The sequence below is a fragment of the Somniosus microcephalus genome, chromosome 5 (genome assembly GCF_052327205.1).
Source record: "Somniosus microcephalus isolate GS21.2 chromosome 5, FLI_Smic_1.0, whole genome shotgun sequence".
Classification (NCBI taxonomy): Eukaryota; Metazoa; Chordata; class Chondrichthyes; order Squaliformes; family Somniosidae; genus Somniosus; species Somniosus microcephalus.
Window position 1 is genome coordinate 47,074,318 of NC_140991.1, and position 21,007 is coordinate 47,095,324.

Below are 21,007 nucleotides of genomic sequence, written 5' to 3' on the forward strand. Positions count from 1 at the left end.
TTGCCTTCTTGACCGCCTGTTGCACCTGCATGCTCGCCTTCAGTGACTGGTGTACAAGAACACCCAGGTCTCTCTGTACTTCCCCCTCTCCCAATCTATTGCCATTTAAATAATAATTTGCCCTCCCGTTCCTGCACCCAAGGTGGATAACTTCGCACTTGTCCACATTATAGTGCATCTGCCATTTATCCGCCCAATCGCCCAGTCTGTCCAAATCGCTCTGGAGCTTCCTGGTCTCTTCCTCTGAGCCCACCCCCCCTCCTAGTTTAGTGTCGTCTGCAAATTTGGAAATGCTGCATCCGACTCCCTGATCCAGGTCATTAATGTAAATTGTGAACAGCTGGGGGCCCAGGACAGATCCCTGTGGTACCCCACTTGTTACTGCCTGCCATTCAGAAAATGAGCCGTTTATTCCAACTCTCTGTTTTCTATCTGACAGCCAGTTCCCTATCCACGCCAAAACTTTCCCCTTTATCCCATGAGCCTCAATTTTCCATGCTAATCTTTTATGTGGGACCTTATCGAAGGCCTTTTGGAAGTCCAGGTACACCACATCTACTGGCTCTCCCCCATCTATTCTACCAGTTACTCCCTCAAAAAATTCCAATAGATTAGTCAAGCACGATTTACCCTTTGTAAATCCATGTTGACTCTGTCCTATCCTGTCCCCATTTGCTAAGTGCTCCGCTATTTCATCCTTAATGATGGACTCCAGCATTTTGCCCACAACTGATGTAAGGCTTACAGGTCTGTAATTACCTGCTTTTTCCCTACCCCCCTTTTTGAATAGTGGGGTAACGTTAGCTACCCTCCAATCCATCGGCACTGTTCCCGAGTCTAATGAATTCTGAAAAATCATCCTTAGTGCATCCGCTATCTCTAGGGCCACCTCCTTCAGTACCCTAGGATGCATGTTATCAGGCCCTGGGGATTTGTCCACCTTCAATCCCTTTAGCTTCCTTAACACCATATCCTTAGAGATATTGATTTGCGTCAGTTCCTCCTTTGCCAATGTCCCTATTTTTCCCGATATCCCAGGGAGGTTTTTTGTGTCTTCCTTCGTAAAGACTGACCCAAAGTATGCATTTAGTTGATCTGCCATTTCCTTATTTCCCATTATATATTCCCCCGTATCTGACTGCAATGGACCAACTTTGGTTTTCACCAGTCTTTTCCTTTTGATATACTTATAAAAGCTTTTGGAGTTAGTTTTTATATTTTCCGCCAGCTTGTTTTCGTAAGCTATTTTGCCCCTCTTGATTATGCCCTTTGCCCTCCTTTGCTCTATCTTAAACTGTTCCCAATCTTCCGCTCTGGCGCTTTTTTTGGCTATTTTATACGCCCTATCTTTGGATTTTATGCTGTCTCTAATTTCCCCTGTTATCCACGGTTGAGTCACCTTTTTAGATTTCCTTTTATGCCAGATTGGTATAAACAATTTTTGCAATTTTGTCATTCTATCTTTAAATGTTTGCCATTGTTTATCTACCTCCAGTCCTCCCAGGAACGTTGTCCAATCAGACCTACTCAGTTCCCGTCTCATGGCATCATAATTCCCCTTGTTTAAATTCAGGACCTTAGTCTCTGAGTCAATTTCTTCGCTCTCCATTTCGAGTGAGAAATCGATCATGTTATGATCGCTCTGACCCAAGGGTCCCCGTACAACAAGATTACTGATTAGTCCCTTCTCATTGCACAGTACCCAGTCCAATATAGCCTGTTCCCGAGTTGGTTCCTCGACATATTGATCCAGATAACCATCCCTCAAACACTCAAGGAATTCCTCCTCCTCATTATTTTTACTGATTAGGCTAGTCCAATCTATATGTAAGTTAAAGTCACCTATGATGACAGCTGTGCTCTTATTGCACGCTTCTCTAATTTCCCTCGTGATGCCCTCCCTAACCTCTATTTTACTATTTGGAGGCCTATATACCACTCCTATTAATGTTTTTCGCCCCTCGCTATTTCTTAGCTCCACCCATATAGATTCTGTATTAACTGAGTTAATATCCTTCCTTTCAATTGCATTTATCCCCTCTTTTACTAGCAATGCTACCCCTCCTCCCTTTCTTTTTTGTCGATCCTTCCTAAATACTGAATACCCCTGTATGTTAAGCTTTGTAATGTAGGAAATGTAGGACACGCGACAGCCAATTAGACTGTTAGGGCTGGATTTTCATTGGGCCGTGGAGTCGGGATTGGAGGCATGTGGGGGGTTAAAATCCCGAAATCGGGGGTCCCGACCCCATCCTGCCCCCAACTCGCCTCCATGCCAGTTCCAAAGGAGGCGGGTACCTGCCCCGCACCAGGACCCACCTCCCCGAGGCGGGAAGGGGATTAGTGCCAATTAACTGTCTGTTAACAGGTAGTTAACAGGCAGTTTTTAGCCTAATCCCTATTTTTATTGTTGAAATGTGGGATTCCCGACTGCTCCAAACCACACCAAGTTAGCGAGGTGGGCCGTCGGGATGATGGGATTGGAGGTGTCGAGATGTCCGGTGTTCAGGTGAGTAATGGGTGCATGAGTGCAGAGGTAAGTGTGTTTGGTCTGTGTAAAGTGTTTAAAGAAGGTCTACTAACCTTTACTTACCTTTGCAGCCTTCCTTCCTTCAGGTCTCGGGAGTCCCTCATCTCACTGGCACAGAAAGCAGAATGGCCGCCAGCTATCAAAATCTGCAGCCTCTGCTTTCTGTTCCAGGGCGATATCTAAATCATCCTGAGAGGAAGGAATTAACCTGGAGTACAGATTGTCAGTGTTTGACAGCTGCAAACAGCTGTGAAACGCTGATATTTCATCTGTCAAAAGGTCTTGACAGATGAAATTTCAATCTGTGATGTCACCTGTTGCCGGGTGGCCCTTAATTGGCCTGTCGAGCCCACTGGAAGGGCTCAAGAAGGTCAATCAAGTGGGTTGGCTAGAGCTCGATGCAGGCGGGACTAAAACCCGAAAGTTGTAGCCCCGCCTCCTACCCGACTCCTCAATGAAAATCCAGCCCTTAATATTCACTGTGTGAATTCTCAGAACATTGTTCTATTCCAAGAGACTGTTTTAATTCCAAGGAGTTTTTCCTATCTGCTGAAAAAACAGCTCTGACGTAAGGTCATCGACCTGAAACGTTAACTCTGTTTCTCTCTCCACAGATGCTGCCTGACCTGTTGAGTATTGTAGTGTATGTACCTTTAAGAGAAAACTACGTTTACAACTCCTGTATACTGTAGTACCGGCAGTGACCACACCTGTATATAAGCCTTGAGCATGCCTCTGTAACCCCAGTCTTGAGACTACCCTACTCCAGTAAACACCTGTTGATTGTTAAGTTACAGCATCCGTGTAGTTATTGGAAAACATCATACTCTCAGAATCACGGATCCAACAGTGGCGACGAGTGGCGATTCGAATCTACCTGCAACTCTGCATTTCCCTTCGAGGATTCGCTCCGGGAGGGCGGCGGAAGAAAGTCGAGGCCAGAAGCACGGGCGTCGACCACGAGCAACCGCCCAGTCGTCCGGCAGAGAGTGAACATCGCAGGGGAGGCTGTTGAGAGCCGGGCTTGGTTCCCCAGCCACGATGATCAGCAACAGACTGACAACAGGTACAGCGCAGACCCTTCCCGGACAGCGGCGGCTGGAGCCGACCGACGGCAGAGAAAAAGCCGAGCAGCATCGACGGGGTAAGAGAGAGGGTGAAGCGCTCAGGGCGCAGCCGGGGGTTGAAAACCGAGCGGCGTCGAGGAAAAACAAAATGGAGAGAGAGAGGGTAAAGCAGCAGCCGGGTTCAGGACCGAGCGGTGGAAACGGGAAAGGCGCACAGAAAAAAAAATGCGCAGAGCAAAGCCAGGGCTCAAGGGCTGAACAGTGTCCATGGGGAGAAGAAGGGAGAGCGCGGGAGACGCCATTGAGCCGCGGAGAAGAAGGAAGAGCGCGGGAGACGCCATTTTTGGAAGCCGCAGCGGAGAAGAAGGGCGAGCGCGGGAAGAAAGGAAAGCGCGGGAGACGCCATTTTGTGCCAGCAGAGAAGAAGGGAGAGCACGGGAGATGCCATTTTTGACAGGTAAATCACACCCAGGGATGCCGAAGAGTGGTAGTATCTCTACGTTCGACAATGAAGTCGAAGATTGGGTGACATATGTGGAACGTATTGAGGTGTACTGCAGGGCGAATGAAGTGCCAGATGCTAGGAAAGCACTGGTTTTGTTAAATTCTATGGGTGTAAAAACTTATGGCTTACTGCGAAATCTAATAACCCCAGAGAAGCCCGTGAATAAGAATTTCGAAAGCATAGTAGAAATCCTACAGGACCACTTAAACCCCACACCGCTGCTGATAGCAGAAAGATTTAAGTTCCATAAAAGGAACCAACATAAAGATGAAAGTAATGCTGAGTACTTAACGGAACTGCGCAAGCTATCGAAACACTGCCAGTTTGGAGTAGGACTAGCAGATACGTTAACGGACAAGTTTGTGTGTGGGCTTCAAAGTGAAGGAATCCAGAAACGGCTTCTATCAGAAAAGGATCTTGCGCTGGACAAGGCTTTCAGCATGGCAGTATCACACGAAGCAGCCGCAAGGGGCGCTGCAGAGATACAATGGAGACAGCAAGAATATGGCACCAATGAAATGTCCTATGGAGCAGGGAAGTGTTATCGCTGCGGCAGAACAACACATGACCAGAAAGATTGTTGGTTCAAGGACCAAGTGTGCAGGCAGTGTGGGAAAGCAGGACACATAGCAAGAGTCTGCAGGTCTGGGAAGAAAACCAACAGCAAGAAATCTCCACAGGAGAAGTACAAAAAGGTACATAAGGTGATGGACAGTAGTTCAGACGAACAGAAAAGTGATACAGACTCCGGAAGCAAGGAGCTGGGTGGTCTGAAACTACATAAGGTAACCAAACTGGAGGATCACCAGACTATCTGGGTTACACTCAAGATTGACGGAGTCCAAGTGAAAATAGATTGGACACAGGATCAGCCCTAACAGTCATAAACCAAAGGGACTACAAGCGGCTATTTTCACATATACCCTTGAAAGCTACAGAGATTGTCTTGAAGACGTACACGGGGCAAAAAGTCTACCCCAAAGGAAAAATAAGGGTGAAAGTGACATAAAAAGGCCAGGAAATACCTAAAATGGACCTATATGTATTGCCAGATGGAGGACCACCACTACTAGGACGTGAATGGATCCGGAAGATACAATTAAACTGGCATTCCATACAGGCACTGAAGGTTGAGGCCAAAAAGGATGACGACGTCACACCTGGACGACTGTCAAAAATGCTAACTGATGCAAAAGAAGTGTTCCAGGAGGGACTCGGAACACTAAAAGGCATAACAGCAACGATCAAAATAGAGGAAAATGCAAGCCCAAAGTTTCTTAAGGCCAGACCAGTGCCTTATGCAATACGACCAGCCGTCGAAGCAGAGCTGGAAGGGTTGGAACATACAGGAGTACTGTCCAAAGTAGACTGGAGCGAGTGGGCTACACCCATCGTTCCTGTAATGAAGAGGTCATTGAGTAATACGCCTGGGGAACCAAAGAAGTTCCGCATCTGTGGGAATTTTAAGGTGACAGTGAACCCAGTCCTTCACACAGTACAATATCCGCTTCCACGAATTGAGGATATTTTCGCCTCGCTATCTGGAGGTAAACGCTTCACCAAAATTGATCTAGCCCAGGCGTACTTGCAAATGGAGGTAGAAGAAGCCTCGAAACAATACCTCACGATCAACACTCACAAAGGTCTCTACCAATACAACCGGCTGGTGTTCGGGATAGCATCGGCTCCGGCTATTTGGCAAAGGGCGATGGATCAAGTCCTGCAAGGGATTCCAGGGACCCAGTGTTATTTGGACGACATCCTGGTCACGGGCGAAAATGACAGTGATCACCTCGCCAACTTGGAGAAGGTGCTCACTAGATTAAAGGAATATGGGCTACGAGCTAATCGCCACAAGTGCGAGTTTTTCCAGCAGCAGATCTCGTATTGTGGCCACGTTATCGATGAAGAGGGGTTAAATAAGTCCCCTGAAACGAGTGAGGCAGTAGTCAAGGCTCCAGCACCGGAAAATATGTCACAACTGAGGTTGTTCCTTGGGCTGGTGAACTACTACCATAAGTTCTTGCCAAATTTGTCTACAGTATTACACCCACTGAACACCCTACTGCAAACAGGGGTACCATGGAAGTGGAATGACGAACGTAAACGAGCTTTCCAGAAGTGCAAAGAATTGATCACATCAAAAGAGGTGTTGGCCCATTTCAACCCAGCACTACCAATTCGTTTGGCATGTGATGCATCACCCTATGGTATTGGAGCGGTGCTGTCACACAAATTCCCAGACGGGTTGGAGAGGCCGGTAGCCTTTGCGTCTCGGTCACTAACCTCAGCCGAGCGCAACTACGCCCAGATTGACAGGGAGGCCCTCAGCCTAGTATGGGGAGTAAAAAAATTCAACCACTCTCTGCATGGGCAGAAGTTCACCTTGCTGACTGACCACCAACCACTTGTCTCCATCTTTAATCCAAAGAAGGGCGTTCCGGTGATGACAGCACAACGGTTACAAAGATGGTCCCTTTTCTAGGGGCGAACTAATATGAAATAGAATATAAAGGCATGAAACAGCATGGAAACGCTGATGGGCTATCACGCCTGCCACTGCCTACTGTGGAGGAAACACCAGCAGTGGACCTTATCGAGATATTTTATTCGTCAATAATTGAACGATTGCCAGTAACTAACGCGGATATAGAGAAGGAGACCCGCAATGATCCGACGCTGTCTCGGGTATATGATTTGACGGTGAGGGGATGGCCAACACATGGCGACTCACTGTTGCCAGCATTCTCATCCAGACGAGAACAGCTTTCAGTATGCCAGGGGACAGTGATGTGTGGATCCAGAGTGGTGATTCCAGCCAAGTTAAGGGAGAGAGTGCTAAATGAGCTTCATGAAGGTCATCTGGGGGGGTGAAAATGAATAGCCTTGCTAGGGCTTATGTGTGGTGGCCGGAGATCGATCAACAAATCGAGGACCTAACCAAGAGCTGCTCAGGATGCCAGAAGGTCCAAAATGCACCACCACATGCCCCTCTACACCCATGGGAGTGGCCCTCCTCTCCATGGCAACGGGTGCATATTGATTTTGCTGGTCCATTCATGGACTCAATGTTCTTAATAGCAGTGGATGCTCACTCGAAATGGCCTGAGGTGATAAAAATGTCCTCAACCACTACAGAGAAAACGATTGCAGTCCTACGGACCATATTTGCCAGGAACGGCTTGCCAGAGCAGATTTGCTCTGATAATGGACCACAGTTTGTGTCCGAAGAGTTTCGGAAATTTATGAGAAGGAATGGGGTAAGGCATTACACATCCGCCCCGTATCATCCAGCCACAAATGGATTGGCTGAGAGGTTCGTACAAACCTTTAAAAAGGCGATAAAGGCCATGTGCGACGATGAAATTCCACTACAGCATAAGGTGGACAATTTCCTATTAGCCTACAGAAATGCGACACATGCAGTTACCAACCAGACCCCGGCCATGATGTTCTTTAACCGAAGGTTGAGATCTCGTCTGGATTTGCTCAGACCAAATGTGCGAAGAAATGTTGAGGATAAACAATTCCAGCACATCAATGAGAAGCCGACAAGGAGCTTCAATGTAGGACAACCAGTCTTGGCCCGTGACTACCAAACCGAGAAATGGCAACCCGGAACGATATGCACAAGGCAGGGGCCATTAATGTACACAGTGGATGTCACGGAGAACATTGTGAGACGCCACGTCGATCAGATCTTAGTGTCACAGGAACGAGTCAACCCCATGTCCCGCGTACCTGGGGATGAACCCGACAAAACGGTAGCATCTACCTCAGAACCAATAGCAGTGGAAACCGATGAACTAACCGACAAAAAGGGGCCAGAATCGCCTCCGCACGAAGAACAAGAACCTCAGGAAAGGCGCTAGCCCGAAAGGATCAGGAAGCCGCCCCAAAGACTGAATCTATAAATGGACTATTTTTGTTTAATGTGCATGTTAAAGTGTTAATTGTTATTTGAATATTATGGGTACTGCTAATCTAAAAGGGGAGGAATTGTAGTGTATGTACCTTTAAGAGAGAACTGCTTTTACAGCTCCTGTATACTGTAGTACCGGCAGTGACCACACCTGTATATATGCCTTGAGCATGCCTCTGTACCCCCAGTCTTGAGAATACCCTACTCCAGTAAACACCTGTTGATTGCTAAGTTACAGCATCCGTGTAGTTATTGGAAAACATCATACTCTCAGAATCACGGATCTAACAAGTATTTCCAGCATTTTCTGTTTTTAGTTCAGATTTCCAGCATCCGCAGTATTTTGCTTTTTTGTTTATTTTGCATCAAATGACGTCACCAGAGCCGTTTCCTCTAATTGGCCAGCAAACGCGCTGGGCGGGCTTAACAAGCCCAATCAAGGGAAATTAATTTCACAGAGCGGGATGGAGCCAGCAGCGGGGTCGGGACCCGCCACGGACATCACCCGACAAGGACCCGCTGAGGTGAGCAAAATGTTGGTTTTAGAAACACACACACAATGATCAATGGCTGAATGGGAGGATTGTAAGGGTTATTCTGCAGTGCTCACTAAAAAGAAATCATGATTTGTACAATACATTTCCTTAATGTCAGTCTTATTACCCTAACCTGCAATTTAAAGCCAACATTTCCTAATTTTAAAGGGGTCATGATGTGCAATTACCCAGCTTTAACAAGTTTCCAGCACCTGAGTCTGAGCATCTGAGTGATGGTTACAATAAGTTGATGGCACTGACTTACAAAGAAGGAAAAATCAATATCCTCTTGTTATTAGCTCCAATCATTCGATTTTTATATTCACTCAGTGCACACAGCTCCTATAGACAGATTGTCGATTAAATTACCAGTTAACTAAAGCTCTTCAACAGATGAGAAAAATAGTTAACCATTTGCAGGCTCTGATGCCAGTTATTGCCCCAGAAATTTGGATCGGGGGCTTCCCGCGGGTGCAAGCCTCCGACCTGCACTTACCTTGCGCGCCGGCCGTTGAGCTGTGGGCCCGCGTGGGATTCCGATCCTGGGCCTGCTCCAACTGCCGGTGCGCAGTGCTTGCGTATCCCAGGGGCGCAGTTAGTTCGATGCATCCCTGGGATCACGTGGGCCATGGAGAGCCAATGGTAGCAGGGAATGCTTCATTCATAAGGAAGAGCTGTCAAACCTATAAATACTATAAGTCCCAAAACATCACTAAAACTTCAAATAATTTTTTTTTTAAATCACATTTTTAAAATAACTATAAATTACATGAAATAACTATTTTAAACAATAATTTAAATTTTTGAAAAAATTGATTACATTTTCTAACAGGGCTAAAAATAAACTTACCTTTCTTTAAAGTATTTAAAAATAATAAACCTGTGGAAAAAATGTTTTAATTTTAATTAGTTCACCACTTACCTTGTTAAAAGCAGGCCTTGCGCCTGCTTTTTAAAAGTGTAACTGCTGGAGACTTACCCTCCCGGAAAAACCTGGAAAAAAACGTAAGTTCGATGCACACGCGCAGCCTCTCCGACGCATGTCTTCCACCTCTCAACCCCTTCTTTCAGGGGAACGGAAGTGCCGGTTTCCCGCACATGCGCAGTGCATGCACAAAACTGGCACTTTCGTTGGGCCGACACGTGAGTACCCCGTGCGTACTCACGCGTTGGGACCCGAATTTCTGGGCCATTAACTTAAGCTAATTTAAATTCCTTGCTTTTCCATGCAAGATCACTATAATGCTAATTTAATGTACACCTGCACTGGAGTGTTAATGGTTCTTAATGCACAAAGTAAGTCATTAATGTAACATTTTAAAACTGTAAATTGCTTTGAATCTGTTAGCCACGGGTTAGAAAGGTTTTAAATAATTGATCAAGGGAGGATAAAAGAAATCAGTGGGATTTGGCATTTACTTGTTGTCACAGAGGAATCAATATTCGGCAGCAGTATTTCCGTCCTAGGATCCTTGTGGCTCCATTGAGCTTTCTGATGTGATTTTTATCCAGTATTCTCTCTTCCACCATGGTATCCTTCCAGAGTCCAACTCCAGAGACTTGAGAACAAAAATCTAGGCTGACACTCCAGTGTAGTACTGAAGGATTGCTGCACTGTCAGAGATACTGGCCTAGAAATTCAGTAGCCTTAGCGCCGCTTTTGAGGCGCTAGAGGGACTAGCGCCAGAGTTATGGCCAGTTCAAAAATTCCCTGGGGCTCTAAAGCGGCGTTGCACCGGTAGCGCTGCGCCGGCACCGATGACGTCATCGGTGTGCGCAGCGTCCCGGTTGCCATGCCGACGGGCCCCAGCGCCGAAATTCAGTTGCGGCCGCCTCGCCCGTGGCAGCCGCCTCGCCCGTGGCAGCCGCAACTAAGACTCTGGCAACAGAGTCCAACATGTGTTTGCGCCGGCGCATTAAAGGCCCCGCGGCGGCCGGCCGCTTTCCCGCTGGCCGCCTGCCCGCAGCTCCCTCCCCAGACTTCTCCCCCCCCCCCCCCCCCCCCGGAACAGATGCAAGCCCGGCACTTGTCCGAGGTGCCGGGCTCATTTTTGAAGAGATTTGCGCGGGCCGCGGCCGGGTGCAGGCAGCTCCTCCTTAACGGAAGGAGGAGGCCTGCACTTCCCGAGCCTGCCGCACCGCAGCGGGCGCCGCAGCGCCGGAATAGCGCCGCAATGTGGTGCGTTGCGCCAGTTTTCAGGCGCTAAAACCCTTCAGTAGCGCCGGCAGCCGTTTGGGCGCGGCGCTACTGAATTTTTGGCGCGCGCAAAGGGACTTAGCGTCGGCGCTAACTTCCGGCGCTAAAGCCCTGGCGCAGCGCAAACTCAATTTCTAGGCCGCTGTCTTTCGGATGAGACGTTAAACTGAGGCCCCATCTGCCCTCTCAGGTGGACATAAAAATCCCATGGCACTATTTCGAAGAAGAGCAGGGGAGTTCTCCTTGGTGTCCTGGCCAATATTTATTCTTCAACAAACCTCAAAAACAGATGATCTGGTCATTACCTCAATGCTGTTTGTGGGAGTTTGCTGTGTACAAATTGGCTGCTGTGTTTCCTACATTGCAACAGTGACCACACTTCAAAAGTACTTGATTGACTGTAGAGTGCTTTGGGATGCCCTGATGTTGTGAAAGGCGCTATATAAATGAAAGTCTTTCTTTTTTTTCTTTCAGAGTGGATAGTGGATGTAATTGAAGATATCAGAAGTAATAAGACAGCATATTATATACTGAAGAACTGTTGGATAGATAGGGAATGATGTCTGTGTTGAGCAGACATGGGACAGCTGGTGGATGGAACGGCTTCTCCGCCCGTCTGATGACGTTGGCAGGAGGTCTGACTGTTTTTTAAAATTTAAATACCACGGGCGAGCTGCCAGCACTAATCGTACTGCTTATAGGCAGCTTGACATTTGGAAGGGTAAGAAATCCAGCAGGGTCAATGCTGATCATGGGCCTACCAATATTTAAAAGAGGAGGGCTGGAAACATCGGGAGGTAAAAGGAGCAGCATATTTCGGTGTCGGGGAAATTTAATCAGTCCACCCAGAATCAAGGAGATTAATGTAAGGATGCCTTTACGACTCAAAACTCCCAATACAATGAAGAAAATGTGTGCTAGGTCTGCTTCCAGCTTTCCCTTACTGCAGCTAACGATACCTTAAAGTAGACCTGAAAATGGATGCCTCCAGATCTGGGCTGCCCATGGTTTGCCAATGGATTGAGGAAGTAGTGGTGGTAGCAACGACTGTCATGAAATCTAGCTTTTAGCAGTGAAATAATGACTGTCCCACAGAACAAATCAAGGTAGACACTTTTCCGCATAATATCAAAGCGATGCTATATAAGTTACTATTACATGGACATCGGATTACATAGGATATACAGCACAGAAACAGACCATTCGGCCTAACCAGTCCATGCGGCGTTTATGCTCCACTCGAGCCTTCTCCCGTCTTTCCTCATCTAAATCTATCAGTATCACCCTCTGTTCCCTTCTCCCTCATATGCTTATCTAGCCTCCCCTTAAATGCATCTATACTAGTTGCTGTGGTAGCGAGTTCCACATTCTCACCACTCTCTGGGAAAAGAGGGTTCTTCTGAATTCCCTATGGGATTTATTAGTGACTATCTTATATTGATTGCCTCTACTTTTGCTCTTCCCCACAAGTAGAAACACTCTCTCTCTGTCTAATCAAAACCTTTCCTAAATTTAAAGGCCTAGAAATTGGGGAACACTGGAAACCTGCCGGTAATATTGGTGGCCAAAGATAATAGCCGCCGGCCGAGAGAGCGCAGGCAGTACCGGCATTTTGGAAGGGCGAGAAATTGCACAACACTCAAGAAGCTCGACAACATCCAGGACAAAGCAGCCTGCTTGATTGGCAACCCAGCCACCACCTTCAACATTAACTCCCTCCACTACCGACGTACCGTGGCTGCAATGTGTACCATCTACAAGATGCACAGCAGCAACTCACCAAGGTTTCTTCGACAGCATCTCCCAAACCCACGATTTCTACCACCTAGAAGGACAAGGGAAGCAGGCGCATGGGAACACCATCACCTCCAAGTTCCCCTCGTTGTATGCGGGCATGGACTGCTTCATTGTCTGAGGGGTTGTAAATGGCGCTGAACTCTATGCAGTCATCAACGAACATCCCCATTTCTGACCTTATGTTGGAAGGAAGGTCATTGATGAAGCAGCTGAAGATGGTTGGGCCTAGGTCACTGCCCTGAGGAACTCCTGCAGCAATGTCCTGGGCTGTGATGATTGACCTTCAATCACCACAACCATCTTCATTTGTGCTAGGTATGACTCCAGCCAGTGGAGCATTTTCCCCCTGATTCCCATTGATTCCCATTTTCTGGCACTTCTGTGGCGCGAATGTTACCTGTCACTTATCAACCCAAACCTGAACGCCGTCCAGGTCTTGCTGCATGCAGGCATGGACTGCTTCATTATCTGAGGAGTTGTGAATGGCACTGAACACTGTGCATTCATCAGTGAACATCCCCATTTCTGACCTTATGTTGGAGGGAAGGTCATTGATGAAGCAGCTGAAGATGGTTGGGCCTAGGACACTGCCCTGAGGAACTCCTGCAGCGATGTCCTGGGCTGTGATGATTGACCTTCAACCACCATAACCATCTTCCTTTGTGCTAGATATGACTCCAGCCAGTGGAGCATTTTCCCCCTGATTCCCTTTGACTTCAGTTTTACTAGGGCTCCTTGATGTCACACCCGGTCAAATGCTGCTTTGATGTCAAGGGCAGTCACTCTCACCTCACCTCTGGAATTCAGCTCTTTTGTCCATGTTTGGACCAAGTCTGTAATGAGTTCGGGAGCCTAGTGGTCTTGGCAGAACCCAAACTGAGTATCAGTGAGCAGGTTATTAGTGAGTAAGTGCTGTTTGATAGCACTGTTGATGACACCTTCCATCACTTTGCTGATGATTGAGAGTAGACTGATGGGGCGGTAATTGGCTGGATTGGATTTGTCCTGCTTTTTGTGGGCAGGACATACCTGGGCAGTTTTCCACATTGTCGGATGGATGCCAGTATTGTAGCTGTACTGGAGCAGCTTGGCGAGAGGCACGGCTAGTTCTGGAGCACAGGTCTTCAGCACGATAGCAGGGATGTTGTCGGGGCCCATAGCCTTTGCTGTATCCAGTGCATTCAGCCATTTCTTGATATCACATGGTGTGAATTGAATTGGCTGAAGACTGGCTTCTGTGATGGTGGGCACCTCAGGAGTGGGCCGATATGAATCATCCACTCGGCACTTCTAGCTGAAGATGGTAAATTATTATCTTAAAGCAGATTATATTATGGTCACTATTGCCTAGATGTTCCTCAACTTTCACTTCTCTTATCTGCTTTTGTTCATTCCCCATTACTATGTCCAGTTGTGAATCCTCCCTTGCTTCTTATATACTGGGTTGGAAAGGAATCCTGTACAATTTGTAGGAACTCCATTCCCTTATCACCTTTAGCTTCCTCTTCTGTTCAATTAATATCGCCGTAGTTGAAATCACCCATGATTATTATTCGATGTTTTTTACTCATTTCCCTAATTGGTTTGCATATTTTTCCTCCACCTCCCTTCCACTATTAGGTGCTCTGTACACTAGCCCTATTAGTGTGATTGATCTTTTATTATCTTTTTATCTATCCACATGGATTCTATTTCTGTCTTACTGAAGGCTGCTTCACTTTTTTTCTACTGCCGTTATGTTATCTCTAATAAGTACAGCTACTCCACTTCCCCTTTTTCCCCTTTCTATCTTTTCTAAATATGTTATACCCTGCAATGCTTCATTTCCAGTCCTGATTTTTCTGTAGCCATGCCTCAATAATCCCTACTATATCTGGCTCCTCACAACGTATTATTGCCTTTAGTTCCCCTGGTGTATTATGAACACTGTGTGCACTGCTGTATAGACAGCGTAACTCATTTTTAATAGCAATCCCTCTCTATTTTTAACCATCTTTTTACACTCCTGTTTTATAACTCTATTTATTTCTTAGCCATTTATGTCCTCCCTTAGTTTCCATTCCTGTATGTTTCTTCATCTTTAGTTTATAGCATTCAGTATCTCAAATCCCAAATTGTTGAACAGACTTTAAATAGGAACATAGGAACTGCTCGACGAAAAATGACCACGGTCCATCTAGTTTTCCTTCTACCATCCACTTGCAGGATACAACAATAATGGAGTTGCTCACTAATCATAGCAATCAATCTTTTTCAATTAGTCTACAACAGACCCAGAGACGATGGAAGATGAATACATACAGATTTACAAATGGGAAAGAATGCCCTAAATTCAACGAGTTAAAACTGGAATATAATATATGCAAGAGTGTCAAATACAGTGCATTTTTTCTATGGGAGTATCACACCAATATAAAACAATGAATATAATTTCCCATTTTGTTTTACAAATTTGAATGTCATGCTGGACACATTTGGACATGAACAAAAACAGTTTAATCCTCCCTTGCAGCCCAGGTTACATGCGATGCGATGCTGGAGCCTGTCCACATGGACCATGCTGAACACCATTTTATTAATATAGGGGTAAAAATTAGGTTGCGCCCCTTTTGGGGCGCTAACTTCGCCAGGGCTAACCGAAAAAGTTAGCGCCCCTGCACCGTAAATTCAGTGGTAGTGCCCCAAGCAGGAGGCGGGGCGCTACTGGTAGCACTCCCCCTCCTTCCTGGGGCGCTACCATTCAATATCGCGGCACTACGCGCAACAGCGCCACGCACTTCGGCACGTAGCACTGAAGTATTACAGACCTCCCTCCCCTGATTAATGGGGCCCTGCTGGACCACCGGGGAGTGGGGTGCCGGGAAAACAGCCCGGCACTCAAGAGGAGTGTCAGGCTGACCGATCGCAGCCGGCACCCCACATGAAGAAGTGGAAGGGGGCAGGTGCTGGCAGGCAACCCAAAACAAATGGCCGCCTGGCACCTGCCCTTTAATTTGTGCCGCTGCAGCTGCAAAAACACCACCCTGACCCTGTCGGACATATCGGGCAGGATTTTCACTGGGCTGTAGAGGCGGGATTGGAGGTGTGCAGGTGGTTAAAATTGCAAAAACTGGCAGGCGGGCGTGGCCCCACCTCCATCCCGCCTCCACGCAATTTTCAAAAATTCGTGTCTGATGGTCCCATCGCCGTCCCGCCTCCAAGAGGCGGGATAGGCTGTTAAGGCCCTTAACAAGCACTAAATTGCCTCTATAATTCCATTTTGAATGGCCATTGCGATTTTAACCCTTTTCCCACGTGAAGGACGCCTGTTCTGAAACACGACGGTGAAACCTGGCGGGAGCACAATTGGATTGCTGACTATCAGCTGCAGGTCAACCATTAAAGAGGAGATTTGATCAGCCATCATTTGCAGGTGGCAGGACTTTGTTGTCTCAGGTCTGGGGAACTTTTAGCAGGCATAACCACAGCTGTGGAAGTTTGGAGCCTGACACCCATCTCCAGTGTGACCTCCTGGGAAACCCCTCTCACCACCTTCACTGAGCGCTTCCTCAACTGAGGCATCTACCAGAAGCATGGGAGCCATTTATTTCCTTCCCTTCTGGATATTAGATGAGGCGGAACAACAGCAGCAACAACAACAGTAGCCACAACAGCAGCAGCAGCAAAAACAGCAACACCAACAGCAGCAGCAACAACAGGAGCGCCAAGCTGCTGCTCACCCACCTGAAGATGCACAGGCCAGAAGGGGCCAGCGCATGGAAGCCCGTCAGCGCAGGAGATACCCCCCAAACAGGGTCTACAGACACAGGGTCAGCTATCTCAACATATCTGAGCAGCAGTGCCAAAGGCGGCTCCGACTTTCGCGAGAGGTAGTGGGTGACATCTGCGCAATGCTGCAACAAGGCCTGCAGGCCAGAGGACCAGGTGGACAACCCCTACCACCACCCTCAACTTTTTTGCCTCAGGCTCATTCCAGGGATCAGCAGCAGACATCAGCGGCATCTCCCAGGCGGCCACACACACTTGCATCACGCAGGTAACCGATGCCCTCTTTGCCCTCGCGCACAATCACATCCATTTCACCAAGGATCGAGCAAGTGTCACAGCACGTGTGGTTGGATTAGCTCATCTGGCAGGCTTTCCAAGGGTGCAGGGCATCGCTGACTGCATACATGTGGCCCTTAAAACACCCCATCGCAATCCAGGTATTTTTGTCAATCGCAAAGACTTCCACTCCCTCAGCGTTCAGCTGGTGTGTGTCCACAAGAAGGACATTTTGCATATTTGTGCCAAGTACCCTGACAGTTGCCATGACTCCTTCATACTGCGCCAGTCTAGTGTGCCTCCGCTATTCAGTCCGCCAGACCAACTTAACGGATGGCTACTTGGAGACAAGGGCTACCCCCTGAGGACGTGGCTAATGAAGCCGTTGAGGAGACCATCCAACGAAGCTGAGGAGAGCTACAACTCCAGCCACACATCCACCAGAGCCATAACCGAGCCAACCATCGGTTTGCTGAAGATGCGCTTCAGATGCCTGGATAGATCAGATGGAGCCCTGCAGTACTCAGCAGCCAGGGTCTCCAGAATCATCGTGGTTTGCTGTGCACTTCACAACATGGCACAGCATCGTGGCTTGCAGATTCCTGAGGACCAAATGGCTCCTCACATATCCTCCTCAGATGAGGAGGAGGAGAGCGAAAAAGAACATCTTGCAGAGGCCCATCAGCCAGCGGCAGCAGTACGCGAGAACATAGCTAGCTGCCCAGGATGCAAGGAATGCACTCATTTCGGCCAGATTTGCTTAGCTGAGCCACTCAAGCACTTTTGCCTCGCATCTTCTTACCTGTGCATCGACAATGGCCACGAACCAGCTGATTCCTAGCAATTTGACCACCATACTGACAATTGCAAGTAATCCTAAGCCCTCAATGTGGAAGTTCCATTCACGAAATGACACACGCCACAACTACAGCAGTAGCCATCAGATTTTTTATGTACATGATTCATATGATGGCTTTTACACATAAAACATCAAATTTCACCCAAGTGACTACTCTTGTGACTATTTGTGCAGTATCTTTCTATTACACATGCTCCTACATGGTGCTTCCCCTGTGGCTTCAGCAGATGTGGAGGCCCCTTGCTCAGTTTCTTGCTGCTCCTGTCTTGACACCTTTGACGGGCGTCCTCTGGGGTGGCGAGCCTGTGAGGGCTCGTCAACAGTCTGCTGCTCCTGCGGCTGTGCAGGGGTTGAGACGCCAATCTCAGTTGGGTGTGGACTCTGTTGGGGCTCTGACCGAGGGCTCTGCAGTGGCATGGAAGTATGAGCGCTTGGAGAGGAGCCCCCACTTCCTTGATGTCTGCCACCAACTTCCCTCTCATGAGTCAGGTCCCCCTCAGCGCTTGCAAGTGGCTTGAGAGCACATCAGGGGGGCCATGGGGACCCGTATCTACACTGGCAGTCCTACTCCGAGGGACTGCCATGAAGGTGTTGTTTCTCTGTTCAATAGCTGACCATCGCTCCTCCAGAGATGTCAGTCTAGTCTGAACACTCACCATGTTTTCAAATCTTAGCACCTCCATGGAGGTTGTCATCCTTTCCGTGGTGATGCGTTCATGCGCCAATGACTCCACAAAGGCTCTGCTCATGTTAGCGAGGGACTCCTCCATTTGCTCCACACTCGCAGCGACCCTGGAGACAAAATGTGCCAGAGACTCCTACATCTTTTCCTGGAGTGCCATCACCGCTGATACTGTGGATGGACCCAGAGGCAGAGGGTCGACATGCAGCTGAGCCAAGCTGGCAGAATCCTGTGCCCTCTGACTAGGACTCTCCACTGCTGTCCCTGTCTCCACAATCTGCTGATGCTCACTTGTGAGCTGTGATATACCAGGTGACAACACTACTCTATGTCCCAAAGGTCCCACCGAGATGTGAGTGTCTGCACTGGTGCTGGGTGCGCTGAATTCTGTTGACGCTGTGCCCTCAGAGGTTGCAGCTGCCTCTGAGGAGTCTGGAGGCTCAGCCTGTTCCTCCTGGCTAGTAGGGAAGGGTGCTTGCGATGGTCCTGTGGGGAAGTAAAGGAAAGAGTCAGAGATGAGATGCCAAGGTTACATGCACATTGCATATTGCAGATGATCATTAGTTCATCTGTTAGAGCTTCCGAAACATTATCAGCGACTCATGCAATGTCAATGAGAGAGATGGAAAACTATTCTGTCACCAGCTTGGTGTGATGCACCCGTCTATCTGTCCCCGACATGCGCGTCATCCTCCACTCCTACGATCTCCAGGACTGCCTCCTCCCAGGGGGTGAGGTGGGCTACTGATGGTGGCCCTCCTCCTGTCCTCGCTCATCCTCTTTTATTGTGAGCTCTCTTTTCCTGCATTGAGGGAGACAAGTGGAGGTTGAGTGAGAATGAAGGAGTGAGTGTAGAGAATCCACAGCATAGATGCTTAGAAGGAGACAAAGATGGAGTGAGGTGGCAAGACCAAGGGCCCTCCCTGTGTGTTGTCAGTTGTTTTCATAGCATCAGAGTGATAGGGAGTGTGAGGGCTGCATAGTCGAATAGTTAGGTGAATATGGCCATAGAGAGAGAGGGAATGGGTAAGGGTGCATGGATATCAGCGTCAAGTGGGATGTAGAGGAAGAGTTTGCTAAAGCTGAGTGCTGGTGAGGAAAGGCAATGGGGATCAGATTGAGAGTGATGGGAAATTCATACTCACTTTTCCAGTATGCTGAAGGTCATGAAATCTCTTCCTGCACTATATCCAGACTCTGCGGGTAGCTGATAAGGAGTTGACCTCCTCTGCCACTTGCAGCTATGCTGCCTTTGTCTGCTGGGAAGGCTTCTTCCTCCCTGATGAAGCCATGGTGTGGAGATGCCAGTGTTGGACTGGGGTGGACAAATGTAAGAAGTCACACAACACCAGGTTATAGTCCAACAGTTTTATTTGAAATCACAAGCTTTCGGAGCGCTGCTCCTTCATCAGGTGAAGTGGAGAGGTGCATAAAGACACAGCTTATATAGTCAGAGAATAATGCCAGATGATTGCAGGTAATCTTTCTAACTGCCATTTATCACACCTCAGCAGAGAGATAATCACAGCAATCAAGGTGTGAATGGTGTCCAAACAGGTTAGTCAGGAAAACATTACATCAAAGAACAATGAGGTGGGGTCACAAGGGGTCAAATGTTGCAGATGCTGGGGTCTGTATGAAAAACAAAAAACAGACAAAAATCATTTTTTTTGCTGGAAATCACAGCAGGTCCAGCTGCATCTGTGTAGAGAGAACAAGCCAACAACGACTCAAGTCTGGGTGACCCTACGTCAGGTGGGGTTACATGTAGCGTGACATGAACCCAAGATCCCGGTTGAGGCCGTCCTCATGAGTGCGGAACTTGGCTATCAGTTTCTGCTCAACGATTTTGCATTGTCGTGTGTCTCGAAGGCCACCTTGGAGAATGCTTACCCGAAGATCGGAGGCTGAATGTCCTTGACTGCTGAAGTGTTCCTCGACTGGGAGGGAACACTCCTGCCTGGCGATTGTTGCGCGGTGTCCGTTCATCCGTTGTCGCAGTGTCTGCATGGTCTCGCCGATGTACCATGCTCCGGGGCATCCTTTCCTGCATCGTATGAGGTAGACAACGTTGGCCGAGTCACATGAGTATGTACCATGTACCTGGTGGGTGGTGTCCTCACGTGTGATGATGGTATCTGTGTTGATGATCTGGCATGTCTTGCAGAGGTTGCCGTGGCAGGGTTGTGTGGTGTCGTGGTCGCTGTTCTCCTGAAAGCTGGGTAATTTGCTGCAAACGATGGTCTGTTTGAGGTTAGGCGGCTGTTTGAAGGCGAGTAGTGGAGGCGTGGGGATGGCCTTAGCGAGGTGTTCATCATCATCGATGACATGTTGAAGGCTCCGAAGAACATGGCGTAGTTTCTCCGCTCCGGGGAAGTACTGAACGACGAAAGGTACTCTGTTGGTTGTGTCCCGTGTTTGCCTTCTGAGGAGGTCTATGCGATTTTTTGCTGTGGCCCGTCGGAACTGTCGATCGACGAGTCGAGTGTCATACCCCATTCTTATGAGGCCATCTTTCAGCGTCTGTAGGTGTCCATCGCGTTCCTCCTCATCTGAACAGATCCTGTGTATTTGCAGGGCTTGTCCATAGGGGATGGCTTCTTTAACGTGGTTAGGGTGGACGCTGGAGAAGTGTAGCATCCTGAGGTTGTCCGTGGGCTTGCGGTAGAGTGAAGCGCTGAGGTGTCCATCTTTGATGGAGATTCGTGTGTGCAAGAATGAAACCATGGTGAGTTTGATGGTGGGATGGAACTTGTTGATGTTATCGTGTAGTATTTTCAGTGATTCTTCGCCGTGGGTGCATAGGAAGAAAATATCGTCGATCTATCTGGTGTATAGCGTTGGTTGGAGGTCCTGTGCAGCGAAGAA